Genomic DNA, 17,040 nt, shown 5'->3' with positions numbered 1-17,040 from the left:
CCTTTGCCCAGGGGTGGTGAGTGTTGCATGGGCCTAGTCTTTCTGTGGGGTGTCTTCTTGAATTTAAACACCATTGAGGCCATGGATGGGCTGGGATTGTGCAGATTTTATTGTTTTTTGTCGTTTTTTTGGGCCTGCTGGTGTGGCCCTTTGCCCAGGGGTGGTGAGTGTTGCATGGGCCTAGTCTTTCTGTGGGGTGTCTTCTTGAATTTAAACATAATTGAGGCCATGGATGGGCTGGGATTGTGCTTATTTTATTGTTTTTTGTCGTTTTTGGGGGGCTGCTGGTGTGGCCTTTTGCTTGCCCAGGGGTGGTGGTGGTGCATGGACTGAGTGTGCCTGTGGTGTTGTCTCACTCTCTTTGATGTAAACATCATGGATGGCATTGGATTGTGGTGATTTCTGGCTGTTTTTCTGTTTTTTGGGGGTGTACTGTTGATGTGGACTGGCCATGTGGGTGGTGGTGGTGGCCATCTTGAGTGCTGGCTGGTACAGGCAACATGTGCTTGGGGTGTAAGGGGGCCATTTTGAGGAGAGGCAGTGTCTGAGGCCTGCACTTATTTTGCCTACTTTTCATCCCTTATGCCCAGGGGTAGTGAGTGTTGCATGGGCCTAGTGTTTCTGAGGGGTGTCTTCTTGAATTTAAACACCATTGAGGCCATGGATGGGCTGGGATTGTGCAGATTTTATTGTTTTTTGTCGTTTTTTTGGGCCTGCTGGTGTGGCCCTTTGCCCAGGGGTGGTGAGTGTTGCATGGGCCTAGTCTTTCTGTGGGGTGTCTTCTTCAATTTAAACACCATTGAGGCCATGGATGGGCTGGGATTGTGCAGATTTTATTGTTTTTTGTCGTTTTTTTGGGCCTGCTGGTGTGGCCCTTTGCCCAGGGGTGGTGAGTGTTGCATGGGCCTAGTCTTTCTGTGGGGTGTCTTCTTGAATTTAAACACCATTGAGGCCATGGATGGGCTGGGATTGTGCAGATTTTATTGTTTTTTGTCGTTTTTTTGGGCCTGCTGGTGTGGCCCTTTGCCCAGGGGTGGTGAGTGTTGCATGGGCCTAGTCTTTCTGTGGGGTGTCTTCTTGAATTTAAACATAATTGAGGCCATGGATGGGCTGGGATTGTGCTTATTTTATTGTTTTTTGTCGTTTTTGGGGGGCTGCTGGTGTGGCCTTTTGCTTGCCCAGGGGTGGTGGTGGTGCATGGACTGAGTGTGCCTGTGGTGTTGTCTCACTCTTTTTGATGTAAACATCATGGATGGCATTGGATTGTGGTGATTTCTGGCAGTTTTTCTGTTTTTTGGGGGTGTACTGTTGATGTGGACTGGCCATGTGGGTGGTGGTGGTGGCCATCTTGAGTGCTGGCTGGTACAGGCAACATGTGCTTGGGGTGTAAGGGGGCCATTTTGAGGAGAGGCAGTGTCTGAGGCCTGCACTTATTTTGCCTACTTTTCATCCCTTATGCCCAGGGGTAGTGAGTGTTGCATGGGCCTAGTGTTTCTGAGGGGTGTCTTCTTGAATTTAAACACCATTGAGGTCATGGATGGACTGGGAATGTGCAGATTTTATTGGTTTTTGTCGTTTTTTTGGGCCTGCTGGTGTGGCCCTTTGCCCAGGGGTGGTGAGTGTTGCATGGGCCTAGTCTTTCTGTGGGGTGTCTTCTTGAATTTAAACACCATTGAGGCCATGGATGGGCTGGGATTGTGCAGATTTTATTGTTTTTTGTCGTTTTTTTGGGCCTGCTGGTGTGGCCCTTTGCCCAGGGGTGGTGAGTGTTGCATGGGCCTAGTCTTTCTGTGGGGTGTCTTCTTGAATTTAAACATAATTGAGGCCATGGATGGGCTGGGATTGTGCTTATTTTATTGTTTTTTGTCGTTTTTGGGGGGCTGCTGGTGTGGCCTTTTGCTTGCCCAGGGGTGGTGGTGGTGCATGGACTGAGTGTGCCTGTGGTGTTGTCTCACTCTCTTTGATGTAAACATCATGGATGGCATTGGATTGTGGTGATTTCTGGCTGTTTTTCTGTTTTTTGGGGGTGTACTGTTGATGTGGACTGGCCATGTGGGTGGTGGTGGTGGCCATCTTGAGTGCTGGCTGGTACAGGCAACATGTGCTTGGGGTGTAAGGGGGCCATTTTGAGGAGAGGCAGTGTCTGAGGCCTGCACTTATTTTGCCTACTTTTCATCCCTTATGCCCAGGGGTAGTGAGTGTTGCATACTTGCATGTCCCTAGTCTTTCTGTGGGGTGTCTTCAATGTAAACATCATGGATGGCATGGGATTGTGCTCATTTTTCTGTGTTTTGTCGATTTTTTGGGGTGTATAACTGAACTGATGTTCCTCTGTCTTCCATTGCTTTTAGGTGCACAAGAAGACTCAATAGAACCACCAGTGCCAGGAAGAAGTCCTGCAGCGGTGTGTGCAGCATAACGTCACGCGACGTCACGTCTGGACACAGAACCCTCTGCAACTCGTGCAACTGCTGCCTGCTGACCTGCTCTGAAGAAGATGGCCCCAAAAAAAGTAACCCGTAGCTCCTCTAGCAAGAAAGGTGCCAGTAAGGAGCAGAAGAAGCAAGTTACCAAGGACACTGGTGTGCCGCCCGCCCCTTTTTTTGTGAGTAAAAAAAAAAGTATGCCTGCAGCAGCTGCAGCGGGATCTGCTGGGGACCAAGCTGGCAGCAGCACCCCCGCTCCATTGGGCTCAGTGCCACCACCACCACCACGCCAACTTAAGTCCAAGCCCTTGAGTGCTGCAGAGGCAGCCAGTATACTTCTTCAATCACCATCGACCAGTGATGTTGGCTCATCGCAAGAAAGCAGCAGCAATGTCCCTCAATCAACACAGGTTGTTGTAGCTCATCTGACGAGTGTTGAACAACCACAGCGGCAACAACAATCACATGTGCAAGTACAAGCCCAAGTACATGTGGAAGGAGAGGCAGCGCAAGGAGATGCGCATGCAGAGGTGCATGGAGGGTCACAACAAGTGCCCACAATAGTTGTTCCTCCCGAAGTAGGGGCACATCAGGAAATCGACAATCAAGGCGAGGTATCATTTGAGGAAGCCACTCCTCCTGATGATCCTTCATTGTCTTCCACAACCCTAGCAAGGAAGAGATCAAGGGTGGTGTCTACATCCTCTTCAAGCACACCTCCTTCTGATGATACGGATCAAACTTGGGAACCAGCACCACAGCCGTCTGAGAGTGAGGCACACCATGATCCAACAAAGGTACTTAAGCGTAAAAGGAAGCTCGTCCAAAGTCTCAGACTTATGGAGTGTGATGAGGCTCAACAAGAAGTGGCGGATACTGCTGCTGATGAAGACTCTGCCAACGACGACCCAGTCATCATAAAGGTCACTGCAGCCCCAGCGGGCATGCAGCAAACAGACATTTTGACCCTAGCCCGAAGAGCTGCTGCGCGTGATGATGATGATGATGATGTTGTCGATGAGGAGGCAGTGGAAACACCACAATCATTGGAGTTAAGTAGTACACCAACTCGTCCCGCTTCCATATTTCTTTCTGGCAAGAAGAGACCTGCGTCAACCTCGACCTTAATTAGTGGCGGTGAAAGTGGAAAACGTACAAAAGTTGGCCAATCCAGATCCTCCACTTCATCTGGCATTAGCTTCATGACCACCACCACCACCAGTATCGCCGCCTCCTCCAGGTCCCACAGACACTTCAAGTCCCCAGTTTGGGACTTCTTTACTGTTTGTCCCAAAAATCCAAGGTTTGCCATTTGTACCCTTTGTAAGCTTGCAGTTAGTCGTGGTAAGCCAGGTAGCAACTATGGTACCGGCGGCCAGAGTGGTCATCTTGACAGAAAGCACGGTGTCCAATGGTTTGCGCACCTAGCTGCGATCAAGAAAGGCCAAAATCAAGGAAACGTTGATGTTTCATCTGATGTTGACGAGCAGGAAGAAGACGTGTCAAACACTTCCCTTACACCCAGTACCCCTCTCAGCAGCACACCCAATGTGAGGCACACTAAGAGTGTTGGAGCGAGTGAGACACCAACGCACAAAAGTTCACCAGCGAGCAAAATTGGGTCAACGAAGTCATTATCAGCCCGTAAATGCTTGGTCCAGGCCAACATTAGAACAATGCTTACTTCAGACGTGCCATATGAACGCAACCACCCACTGACGCGTCTGTATAACACTAAGCTGGCTAAAATGCTAGCTGTGGACCTTCTACCTTTTTCTTTTGTAGAAGCGGTAGGTTTTCTTGAATTAGTTGCAACGCTCTGCCCTAAATGGAAGGTTCCGAGCCGGTTCTATTTTGCCAGAGTTGCGGTTCCAGCACTACATGAAGATGTGCTGCAGGCGATTGGGGCAGCTTTGCAGAAGAGTGCTGTTCACACAATACATCTGACAACAGACATGTGGACCAGTGGCCCAGGCGATGATTACATGTGCATCACTGCACACTGGGTCTCTTTTTCAGGTGTTATAGCAAAGCTAAACGCAGGTGTTGACCCGGACCAAGTTTTCAAAGCTGCTCGGAAACATGCAACACTAGCCATGTTTGCCTTGGAGAAAAGTCACACAGCAGAAAACCTTTTGGAAGAGTTTGACAAAAAGGTGTTGTCAATGCTATCCCCCCTAAAACGCAAGATTGGTTATGTTTCCACGGATAATGGCGCCAATGTAGTTAAGGCCATGTCACAGGGTCACCATGTTAGAGTGCCGTGTTTGGCGCACTGTATCAACCTGGTAGTTCAAAAATTCTTGAGTGATAAAGAGAGTCCAGCGTTCGAGGTAATGGCCACCTGCCGCAAAATGTGCAACCATTTCAGCCATTCTTTTAAGGCCCGGAAGCATCTGCGGAGACTGCTACTTCAACGTGGAATGCCAGTGAAAGCACTCATCCAGGAGGTGGCAACACGTTGGAACTCAACCTTCTACATGCTTGAGCGTCTGCATGAGCAGTATACGGTACTCGATCACTATTTCTTGACAGAGGCTACATCTCAGAAGGAGGACCTGCGGATGAGTAAGGCGCAATGGGCCATAGTTAAAAGCCTGACAGACATGCTTCGTCCTTTTGAGTTCTTCACGCGTGCAGTCAGCCAGGAGGACTGTAATTTGGGAAAAGCTATCCCATTGTTGTGCATACTGGAGCACCAACTGATGGCGGTTTCTTCTGAGTTTGAAAAAGATGAAAAAAAAAAAAACCATTTCATTTTGTCTGAGAAATTATTACATCGCCTACGTGGTGATGAACGTCTTAAAAACATCAACTCAGATCAGCATTACATTTGTGCTACTATTCTGGATCCACGCTACAAAAAGGCGCTGGCAGACAACGCATTCTTTCCTTTCGCTGATGCAGATGTTCAAAAGTACAAACATTGGTTAGCCTGGTCAGCCAAGAGGTTTGAAAAAGAACGGCAGGTTATTGAAGGAGAAGCCAGTACATCAGCATCAGCATCAGCAGGCCATCCGCAGTCACAAGAATCCACTTCTGCACCTGTGGCTGGGGCACAAGTGACCTCTCAGCCGTTAAAGACACCGGCAACTGGATCATCTGCACCACACACAATGACAACACTAACAGTGGCTGGGGAGGAGGATTGGCTAAGTTTGATGGGGTATGGTTCTCTAAAAAATGTCACAGGCACAGCAAAAAGTAAGCAAAGTGGAGGAACAGTTGATGACCTTGAGTCGATGGTGCAGGACTATCTGAATGACTCAACAGTGGTCTTTCTTAATGAGGAGCCATTGCAGTATTGGCATGGCAAAAAACAATTGTGGCCACAGCTCTACAACCTGGCTATAAACTATTTGTCTTGCCCACTCGCAAGTGTGTCTTCTGAACGTGTTTTCAGTGCTGCTGGTGGCATTGTAACTGCCAAACGGAGCCGCCTATCGCCCAAAAATGTGGAGCGGCTGACAATGATCAAGATGAATCAGCACCTCATACCACCAGATTACAAAGTGCGAGAAAGCACGCCACATGAAGACGATGAGGACAGCAACGTAGATGAGGGGATTTTTTCTCTGTTCGGTGCCACTGACCTCATCCAGCCTGAATTCGCAGAGTATGATGACGAAATCTTGTTCTTATTCCCTGACACCGAGCCCTGAAAATGAGACAATCAATCAAGAACTTTCTTTTTCGTCCTTATTCACTTTTATTCCTGTGTGCTTTGTGTCTCTCTTTCTTTGTTTTGCACAGTTAATTTAATTCAAACTTTAATCACCTAATCCCAAAAACAAGACCATCATCAGAACTGTCTTCACTTGTTTGCTTATTGATTTGAAGGTGCCGCAGTCTACATTCCTCAGGTTCACAAGTTCTGAAGAACATGCTCCTCTATCCTCCTCCTCCAGACTGCGATTTCCCTCCAAGCAGAGTGCTGGATTACGCACAATGAAGAAAGACTCAGCACTTGTGGGGGTGTTGTACTTCTTTGCGGGTGAGTTGACGGTTTTGGGCCCATTGCTGTGAAGCTCTAATAATGGACAAAAGTGTTTTGGACCAAATATGAGGTGGAAATTTCTTGCCGTTTTTGCTGACTTGCTTGCCTTTGAGGTGCTCTTTGGCGGGGTTCCGGGGGTTTGTGTGTAATTTTTGGTGTCTGTCGAAGCACTGCTGCGACAGTCTAATCTTGATTGCATTTGCTTTTCAGGAAATCCGTGGTGGAAAACAGGAGTTATGATGATTGATGATGACCTAGCTGCACAGCGCGTTACTTTGGACCGAAGGCCGAGAGATATTGTAAGTATGAGATTTAGCTTTTTCGCTGTTTGGGGGTGTTGTCGGGTGTTTTTTTGCGGGTGGGTTGGCGCCGGCGGGTCTTGCCTGGGGCATTCCTGGGAAGGTCTAATACCGGATACAAGTGTTTTGGACAAAATCCATAAGGAACAGCCTTTTTTTTGCCATTTCTTCAGACATCTTGCTCAATGTAGCGTTTTGGGGGGCTTCCTGCTGTTCGTGGGTGGGTTGCGGCCGGGGTCTCTGTCGAAGCACTGCTGCGACAGTCTAATCTTGATTGCATTTGCTTTTCAGGAAATCCGTGGTGGAAAACAGGAGTTATGATGATTGATGATGATGACGACCTAGCTGCACAGCGCCGCGTTTGGACCGAAGGCCGAGAGACATTGTAAGTATGAGATTTAGCTTTTTCGCTGTTTGGTGGTGTTGTGTCGCGTGTTTTTTTGCGGGTGGGTTGGCGCCGGCGGGTCTTGCCTGGGGCATTCCTGGGAAGGTCTAATACCGGATACAAGTGTTTTGGACAAAATCCATAAGGAACAGCCTTTTTTTTGCCATTTCTTCAGACATCTTGCTCAATGTAGCGTTTTGGGGGGCTTCCTGCTGTTCGTGGGTGGGTTGCGGCCGGGGTCTCTGTCGAAGCACTGCTGCGACAGTCTAATCTTGATTGCATTTGCTTTTCAGGAAATCCGTGGTGGAAAACAGGAGTTATGATGATTGATGATGATGATGACGACCTAGCTGCACAGCGCCGCGTTTGGACCGAAGGCCGAGAGACATTGTAAGTATGAGATTTAGCTTTTTCGCTGTTTGGTGGTGTTGTGTCGGGTGTTTTTTTGCGGGTGGGTTGGCGGGTCTTGCCTGGGGCATTCCTGGGAAGGTCTAATACCGGCTAGAAGTTAGTTGGACAAAATCCATAAGGAAACACCAGTTTTGGCACTTTGTAAGTTAGGGTTCGTTAGGGTTAGCCCTAGCAGCAGGATTGCATGTGTTTAGGGGGGTTCTATTGCAACGCGGTTCTGTTGTTGTAGAGCACTGTTGGAGCGATGCTGGCTATGGATACTTTTGCTTGCAGGCAAGTGGTTTGAATACAATCCACGGTCTGTATTTGGGTCTACTGTTACTTTCAAAGTACGTTTTGTAACCATTTTTCTGCTAGGCATCGTTTTTGGAGATATGATTGGGTTCTTCTACATTTTTGCGACTGGCTTTAGTAAGGGTCTTGGTGGGAGCATTGCTGGGAAGGTCAAATTTTGTTCTAAAACACAGTAGTACAGCCACCTTGAGGGGAAAGATCCGCTATAATATTTTGGCCATACTTATTGATCCTTAGAAAGGTGACTCAGACAGAGCACGCAATTTCAAAAATATTGTACTGTCTATTAGGGAAATCAAAGTGTGACTTTTTGAACCACACAGCGTACATACCTTTTATTTATTTATCAGTGGTATTGTAATAGCACTTCCTGTTTTCCGTTCAATAATTACAGGCCGGGTTTCAGTCAACATCCGCCAGGCAGGCAGTGGACAGGGTGTCTCTTCTGTCAGTGGTCACCACCACATTGATGGACGAAGCGTCAGCTGGAATGGAGGAGTGCCGCCAATAAGAGGAATTGTTTGCTGCATGCAACTTACTTACCAATTTCAACAGGACAACTCCAACAACATACGCAATACAGATACAGTATCCATTGTTGTCTTTTATTCTATGAGTGTGACTGCATGTGCTTACCTTTACTTTGTAACCAAAGATTGTCTGTAAACTCTGTATCTTCAATTATTGTTTGTCCATGCTCTGCTTTTTTTTTCTTCTCTCAACAAAACCTACCCAAAAAGAAACCCCCATTCCCATCCATTTTACAAACCCTAACCCTCTTCCCCCGGGCTGTGTTGTTTTGCTTGATGTCTGACTAAAATGACATCAATAATTCCACACACTTGCTGGGGAGGATAAGGTGATAGCAGCAACAGGCTGGTGAAGGAATACGAGGATATCTTCTAGACTTACTCAGCTTCAGTACTATATCTTCTAGTAGTAGTAGCCAATGTCAAATAAATTCAACGCAAGTACTAGTTATACTTGCAATACTTTACCATTTGTTAGGCTACATTATGGCACTGTTCTAGTGTACTGTCACCTGCTATTTTCTCGATCGTACCGTAACCGTTGTAATGCTACAGTAAGGAGTACAAACAAGGTTTCGTTTTCTTTTTTTCCATAGGCATGCAACTGCCACTGTGTCACACCACTAGTAACACCGCAATGAGGAAATGTCACCCGCCCAGGAATGACAACGTTAATCCCCATTTCACCTGGAGCCAGCCCTGGGCCTAGCCCTAATTTCTAACACAAATTACAGGTAAGATAAGCGTTTGGTGGGAGGTAGTATAATGGAGTATTATTTCGGAGTAGACAAGAGTTTGACGGTTGTACTACTAAAGTCCTACGACTGTTCAGGAAAACAAAGTTACTGTTACACCCCCGCCCCCCACCCACCAGACTGAAAAGCAGTAAAAAACAGGTATGGTCAGATAAAGTAGTTGAAAAATATATTTATTTATCCCTAACAAAATAATCTCCCTCACCCACCCTAACCCCAACGATTGTCTCTGAAACGTCCCAAAACGATCCCAACTCCCAAATCCCACCCCCCAAAAGTCTATAAAAAAAGGGCAAGGGACACTCCACTACTGGAGGGTGCTGGTGCTGGTGCATGATGCGGCATGGGCATCATACTCCTTGCGGAGGGTGGCAAGCTCGGAGCGGAGGCCCTTAACCAAGGTCTTATACCTCAGGACCTCCTGCTCCAGGTTGGACATGCGGACTCGTAGGCGGTGTTGGCGTTCCTTGCAGCTCCTGTGGGGGGCAGCTGGTGTTTCGGGTGCTTGGCGGTGGCGGTCGGCTTTCTTAGCCCGGCTCGGTCCCGCTGGTTTAGTCACGGAGGAGGATGCAGTCGAAGATGTTGCCCCGCTCGACTGCGTGTCCTCCTCCTCCTCCAGGGCCACCAGCCGCCGATACTCGGCGACTGTGGCCTCCAGCCTCCGTTGCCGGGCCAATCTAGCCTGCTCCCTCCTTGTTGTTGATTTGGAAGGAGCAACTATATGAAGAAAGAAAGACATAGTCTGTAACCAATGCTCCTTATTAATAACACAAAGTGATTGAGCCGAAAGTTGGGTCACAGAGTACAAGTAGCAAATTGAAAGCACAGTACATAACTATTGAGGACAGTATCTATGTAACCCTCCCACTTCTGCATCCTTGCTCTAACAGTAGTGGTAGTTTAATGAACTAATTCTACGACCACTATGGACTTCCATTACAGTCGACTATGACAGTACACCAGTCTTATTCTTCTTCTTCTCTCTTGTTTAGGGAAATGGGTACGTTATCTTATGCAAGCCGGCAGAATGACATGGACACAGCACAGTGAAGTTGCACCCGAGAAAAAAAGTTGCACACCATGATGATGGAGACAGACTTGCGTTACTGTACCGGTCCAGTACATGCAGGTGGTGAAGCTATTACTTTTCTATTACGGGTGGCACTGAGAATACTCTGTTACAAGGGCTACTGCTTAATTAATTTACCTTTCACCCTACAGTGCAAATGAGTACTAGAAAAGGAAACTGAAGAAGCTAACTAATTTGATTATCTATCACTTCACATGGGACGTATTTAATGACAGATGAGATGACTTTAGGTGCTTTGCTTAATATTGAGTGAACACAGTGATACACCCACACATGAATGACGTACTACAAGTAAACTAAAGTTATTAAGAGAGGTACGGAGTGTCCACCGTAATAACCAGATATATGCTGTGAATGCAAACGCAATACAAAGTACTGCTACTATTCATGGTAGTATTGGACACATTTACAATTTCTTTTCCTTGCCTTCCCTGCACTGGGACGGACGTGCGGGTGCGGTGGTACATGCTCTTCAAGGTAACACTTACTTCACCTGGCGACCATCTACTCTCTCTAGATACACATTTGCTATGTAAGAGTCAGAGAATACCATGCTCCAGGCATCCATTCATTCAAAGTATACGCACACATACAGTTTCTGTTTCACCCACCCAGGCTGCTGTCCTTCCACCCATCCTTGCTTCATCATTGACCCAGCCATGCACCATACCATATTCTTTCCTTCCCAGCCACCTCTGGGTCCAAGCAAACACATATCGTTCTTCTTTGCCAGCCATCATACAAGTTCGCGTCCCACTTACTTACACCCTTCTTTCGCTTTTCGTTCATCCCATCCATCACGTTCGTCTAAGAACTTATTGGGATTCTTCTCACCAAAAACTTCACAGCTAAGTCGAAGTACATTTCGAGGAGGCTACTACCTGGTTGATTTGTAATTGTAATACACCCGTGCAGAAAGCACACTATGCAGTCTTCAATCTCAATAAGTAAGGAATATATAGCTTACCTGTTTCCGCCACCACCGTTTGATCCCCCACAGGAACGGCCACCAGCTCTTCTACCGCCGCATCCTCCCCAGAGGCCTCCGAGTCCAAGTCCAACACATCAGCCACCTCCGCGCTGGCCCCGTCACCAGATGTTACACCTACAAAGTACATTTAAGAAAGTTAGAATACACCACTCACTACTATATAATATTTGGTCTAGGAGAAATGTTAAAAAAACAGAATACAATGTAATAATTTGTGACTGTCTACTCCATAGTAAAAATGTCCCATTTTCCAGGGAAGGCTGTTGTCTTGCTGCACTTTTATGCACAACTGATGAATGCTTGCTTTTGATTTTTAACACGCACCACTTTTTCTCCTAACAGACAGAAGCTTGACTCCTGAGTCCTAAGAACACGACCAGGATCAAGTTCAAAGTAGGTGAGAGTTCGGCTCGACCACAAGAAATGTGTCCAATTAATCGTCAGCACTAACCACTTTTCCGTTTACAGTTAAATAGTTTTATGACAAAGTAGATTTCAATAAATGTGTTTACTTTTAATAAAGCTTTTACACTTAAATAGACTCTGTGGTTTTTGTTCCTCTAGACTAGAGTGGATGAGCTAAAGGTTTTGGAATTTTTGCAAGCATGAGTGCCTCTGACACTTCTTGACTGTGCTGTGACTCCGTACTACTCTCTTGTCCTGCGTACGATAATCTAGAGATCATTGGGGATCTATAATCGGTGACTTCGGGAGCTGAATGACTCTGCCACACTATCTAGTCAGTAAGGAGACAGTGCATAGAGGTATTGCTGAATATAATGGGAGTCCAATGGAATTGCCAAATGTCCAATCTTAGTTAGCTACACAGACAGACTAATAAGAATAGTCTAGTAATACCACAGGGAGTCATCATATTCGAGGCAGGATAAGAATTTATATCCAGTCTACAAGAAGATCAAAGACGATTTAGAAAAAATCGAATGAGGAACGCTAGGAAAAAATAGGTACTGTTTAGTAAAATGTAAACTTACTGGGGCCAGCAAAGGAGCCCTCGCCTGCCCGATCCTGGCCTGCATCCTCAGCACCCTCCTCCTGTGCCCTCTTGCCCTTGGGGGGAGCTGATGTACAACATGAAAGAAAGAAAAACCATAAAACATGGATGAGATTTTTCAACCAAATCAAACATTTCAAAAGAACAATAACAACATATTTTGGAAAAATAGCAAATAGATAGACAACTATTCCACGGGATCTATCTCATGTGGTATACTACGTTATTCGTATTGCCTGATTTGCGGAACGTTGACTTAGAAAGTTCCTATGTAACTCAATAAACAGACTACTAAAGAGGTTTGCCTAGGCCTGGCACTGCAGGCAGTAGTGCACAACACGTGACAGACAAAGTCCATCCTGCTTGCAGATCAGTGAATACTCAAACTATCAATCCACCCGCCACCACCGCCACTATTTCTTCTGATAGCCATGTGACTGTCTAAAGGAAGGACACTGGACTTCAGTCTGTTGGGGCTGATTTATAAGTCCCTTGCGGAAGTTGCGGCTGATTTTCCTCCATTGTTGCGTGCCTTTTCTGACGCAGCGGCAGAACAAAAGACTCGCCATGGTGTTGGTGCGGCGTATATATTAAAAAAAAAAACACATATGGGCATATGGGCGATGCATCACGTTGTAAAGCCCTGCGCCATCAGGGGGCGTTCCGGCGCAAGGGAGGGCGTACCTGCGCAGGAACGAATCCTAAAAGTGGCTGAGGGAAATCTACAAGATGTCAATCAGTCATTTTTATGACAATGATGCATGACTCAAACCCTGCGCGCTTGAAGCCGACGTACGGCTTGATGCAGCATTGGGGAGATAGGGTACCCCAGAGCATTGCTGGAGCTGCGCCATCGTTGGCACGCAACTCCAGCAATGCGCTGCCTTTACGGCACAGATGCGTAAGGCTTCTGTGACGTTTTGGGCCAATGGGTGGTGGTGGCATGGCACACAATTACTGCCGCATCCCTGCTACTTTGCAGGGATGCGCCGGTAATTGAAAATATGACCCTTACTGTCTAGCATTACGCAGTTCTTTTCTTTACAGTACACTGATACATAATTTCTCAGGCCAATGAAATGCTTCTGAACACAACATACAAAACAAAGAAGCATAGTAGCAAGCAAGGCTACTGAGAAGGAGAGCAGTGCACCTGAAAATGAAATGCATAGAAGATTTTGAAATATAATTTACCTCAATGTAATCGGCAGCATTATTGCTCTTGGTAAAGAACAAAGATTTGCAAATAACAGAGCAGGATAAAACAGAGTAGTAAATGTACTACTACTACTACTCACCAAGCCCGGGGACCTCTACGCCGAGCGCGTCCAGCAAGTCCCGCTCCCGGTCCATGACATCGGTCCAGCGGTGGGTGGCCTGGTTATATGTGCGCCGGACCCCAGAGATCTTGTACATGGCCCGGCACACCTTCTCCCACCGCTGGCGGCGCTCCCGGATGCCATAGCCGGTCGCGATCTTGCCGCCTCCCAGGATCGTCTTGGGGAGGCGGCGCTGGACATGGAAGATCAGTGCCGCCACTTCCTCCGCGCTAAAGATCTCCCTCGGGACCACTTGCTCCCCCCTTAAACGCCCGCACGGGAGCCGGGCACGGGGTGCGGGACCCTTCCCCTTCTCAGGGTGCTTCCCGGCTCCCTTTACCATGGTCTGGGCAGAAATAAACTTAAATGATAAAGAAGAAATAGAATAGTGAAGAAGAAAATAAAAGAGTTTAAAAAAATAGTTTAAAAGTAACTAAAAGCTGCAGAAAACACAAAAATATAGAGCTAGAAAAATAGAGGGTTAGATAATAAGTAAAATTAGATCAAAAAAACTTCAAACAAGCAAAGGATGGCAGAGATTGAGAGAGGATAGAGAAAGCATGCCCAGAACCATAGCAATGAATGAGAAACAAGATGGCCGCGCCCGTTCACGACCGCGTGGGTAAGTTCGCGCGAGATTTTCCTTGCGAGTACGCGCGAACTTGTACTCGCGAGCAGCACACTTTGCGAGATTACACATAGCGGGCGGAAACGGAATTACGTCACGCCAACAAGATGGCCGCGCCCGTGTACGACCGATAGGGTAACTTGGCAAACGAATAGCTAGAAGCGCCTCGCGAACACGCGCAAGATCACGCGAACATACACGTCGCAACAAAAACAATTTTGTATTCGCACGTATTCGCGGCTTCCGAAATCGATCTCGCACGGATTCGCGCCCCAAATAACGCGCGAAATTGCAAAAAAAACGATTTTAGCTAAAATGAAAGCAATGAGCAGGTGCAAAAGTTCAAACTTAACATTAGTAACATTCAAGGTAGTGCTTCCTGATGGGCCCCTCCAGAGTTTGCAACAATTCTATGACCCTGCTATGACCCAAACAGCAGGCTCATAGAATAGCACCATAAAGGTCCTGTAAAAAAAAAATTTCACTGCAACAAAAAGCAAATTACAGATAAGGAAGGAAGCAGGTGCCAGCCAGACTGGAACTTTCAAAATTACTGACACATTAATGAAACACAAATTAATTGATGGCAGTTGAAGAAGGGCAGGTGTGCTAGCTTTTTTCAACCACCATAATCTACAGTAATAAATAAACCTAATAGGTGCCTGTGAGGATGTACTAGAGGGTGGCATGGGTGTCCCAGAGGGTGGCAGTGGTGAAACAGAGGGTGCTGTGAACCTGTGATGATAAACCAGACGTAGAAACAACATAGTCGCGGCCGTTGCAAGCCGAAAAGTAAGTTCGCAATTGCGAACTTGTCCCAAAATCGGCGCGAACACGCGCCAACACAAAAAACGGAAAAATCCGCAAGTCCGCTAGAGTTCGCGGATCTTCGCGGATTGCGAATCCGTAAATACGCAAGTTCGCGGATTGCCAATCCGCAAAATCCTAGTTAAGAGGCCTCTTTAGGCTGGGTCAGCAGGCACACTATGGCATGATAACTAGTTAAGAGGCCACTGTAGGCTGGGTCAGCAGACTCACTGCGGCATGAAACTAGTTAAGAGGCCACTGTAGGCTGGGTCAGCAGGCACACTGCGGCATGATAACTACTGTTTGCAAGCTTTATTCGACGAATGTCATAAAAGCATATATATACATATAAAACATCAATAGTTGATTAAATATTAAAAGAAAATATTATAAAATATCATAAAATTGCAAGTTCATGAAAGTGAGTGATAATAAAATCTTAAAAGACAAATCAAATATCATATACATAAAATTATCTCCCCCACAGGGTAAAATTACACTATTGGCAATTTGTTTCTGATAGTCTAGGCCCAGCCTAGGTATTTAGCCGCAGCTATGCACACAGTCAAATTTGTACTAGAGCAAAATATTCTCACTGCTACCAAACCACTCCTGGTACCCAAGAGCCTACACATAGGGCGTAGCCAAATTTGCCAAGGGGCTGCATACGCAGGACATTCGAACAGCAGATGACTAATGCTTGCCAAAGGTGCTGAACATGCAGGGCAAGCTACCATACCCTCGCTACTCCACCTATTGGTAAATGCTCGGATCGGCAAGCTCCCTACTCTCATTTGAAAAAAGAGCTTTTGGTCTAAGGGTTTTGTGATGGCGTCCCAGTAGTGTTCGAGTCTTGGGCTATCTTTAAAATGTAAGAACATGCCAGACAGGGAAAGGGGAGCAGTGTTCCTAAAAGATTTAGAGGACACAGACTTCCAATATAAATCTTTTAGTACCTTCTTTGGGGAAACCTAGCTTTTGTCGGATCGTCCCACAGTTCCTCAAGACCAAGTTCTCTTAAGACCCTTCGAATGTTGGCTAACTACTTGATTTTTTGGGAAGAGTTGCTTCTTATCACATCTAACAACCCCCCAGTATATGTTTCCAATTCAGGAGTGGTCCATATCCGCCTCCAATATAAGATTGGCCGTAAAGATGCAATTAGGGCTATAGGAGACAACCCCAAATCTAGGAATAGGGGGCTTAAGGGGGTGCTCTGTGGTAGTTTTGCTATATTCCTAAGAAAACGATTTTCTGAGGCTGTCATCCCCCGTAGGTTCTCGAACCCCCACAATTCCACTCCATAGAATGTGGAGCTAACCACCTTGCCATTATATACTGAAATTACAGGGGAAATTGGTTTGGTGAGGGACCTTGCGTGCTCTAGATTCAGGGCACCTGTGAGGTAGCCAGTTCAATCTGCTGATTCCAAGAAAGATCATGCTGAATGCAAACTCCCAGGTAATTAAAGGCCTGAACCTTCTTGAGAGGCAGATTATTCATACAGACAGTACCCTTGAAGGTTTTTGGAGCATTAAAAGACATAAATTTAGATTTAAACACATTCACTTCCAATCGTCGGGTGGTACAGAAGTTATCGAAAATCATCAAAGCCTTCTGGAGCCCACTCGGGGTTTTTGCTACTAAAAGACAATCATCAGCAAACATTAGGATTGGGACTTTCGCCCCTGCAAGGGAAGGGGCATCAACACTTGAATCTATTAACACCTTGGCTACATCATTAACATACAATGAAAACAGAGTGGGCGCCAAGACGCAAGCCTTGGCGTACTCCGGTTTCCACGGGAAATTGAGTTGTAACATTACCAGGGCTTCCCCACCTAATCTGAGCAAAATTATGCTCATGAAGTTTTTTGATCAGAGAAAGGAGAGGCATACCATGAAGAACACTCCACAGGGTTGAGCGTTTAACCAAGTCGAATGCCGCTCTGAGGTCAATGAATGCAGCATATAGGCTGCCACGTCCAATTACCACCGTCTTCCAGTACAGCATGGCAAAATGCAAAACCTGGTCGATCCTGCTAACTGACGTTCTGAAGCCAGGCTGCAAATGGGATAAAATATTCCCTTCTTGT

The 17,040-nt window shown here is 46.5% G+C and overlaps 1 long non-coding RNA gene across 1 annotated transcript; it reads right to left on the bottom strand.

Moving 5' to 3' along the window:
- Positions 1–8,920: 8,920 nt before the first annotated feature.
- On the bottom strand, positions 8,921–12,384 carry LOC144824384 (uncharacterized). The gene is made up of 2 exons (XR_013608922.1): positions 12,171–12,384; positions 8,921–11,292 (listed from the first exon to the last, which is right to left on the bottom strand). It is a non-coding gene; the product is annotated as an uncharacterized LOC144824384 (long non-coding RNA).
- Between the last annotated feature and the right edge of the window lie 4,656 nt (positions 12,385–17,040).

This window comes from Lissotriton helveticus, chromosome 3_1 (genome assembly GCF_964261635.1).
Source record: "Lissotriton helveticus chromosome 3_1, aLisHel1.1, whole genome shotgun sequence".
Classification (NCBI taxonomy): Eukaryota; Metazoa; Chordata; class Amphibia; order Caudata; family Salamandridae; genus Lissotriton; species Lissotriton helveticus.
The sequence above is the reverse complement of the archived record's forward strand: the minus strand, read 5'-3'. Positions and strand labels throughout refer to the sequence as shown.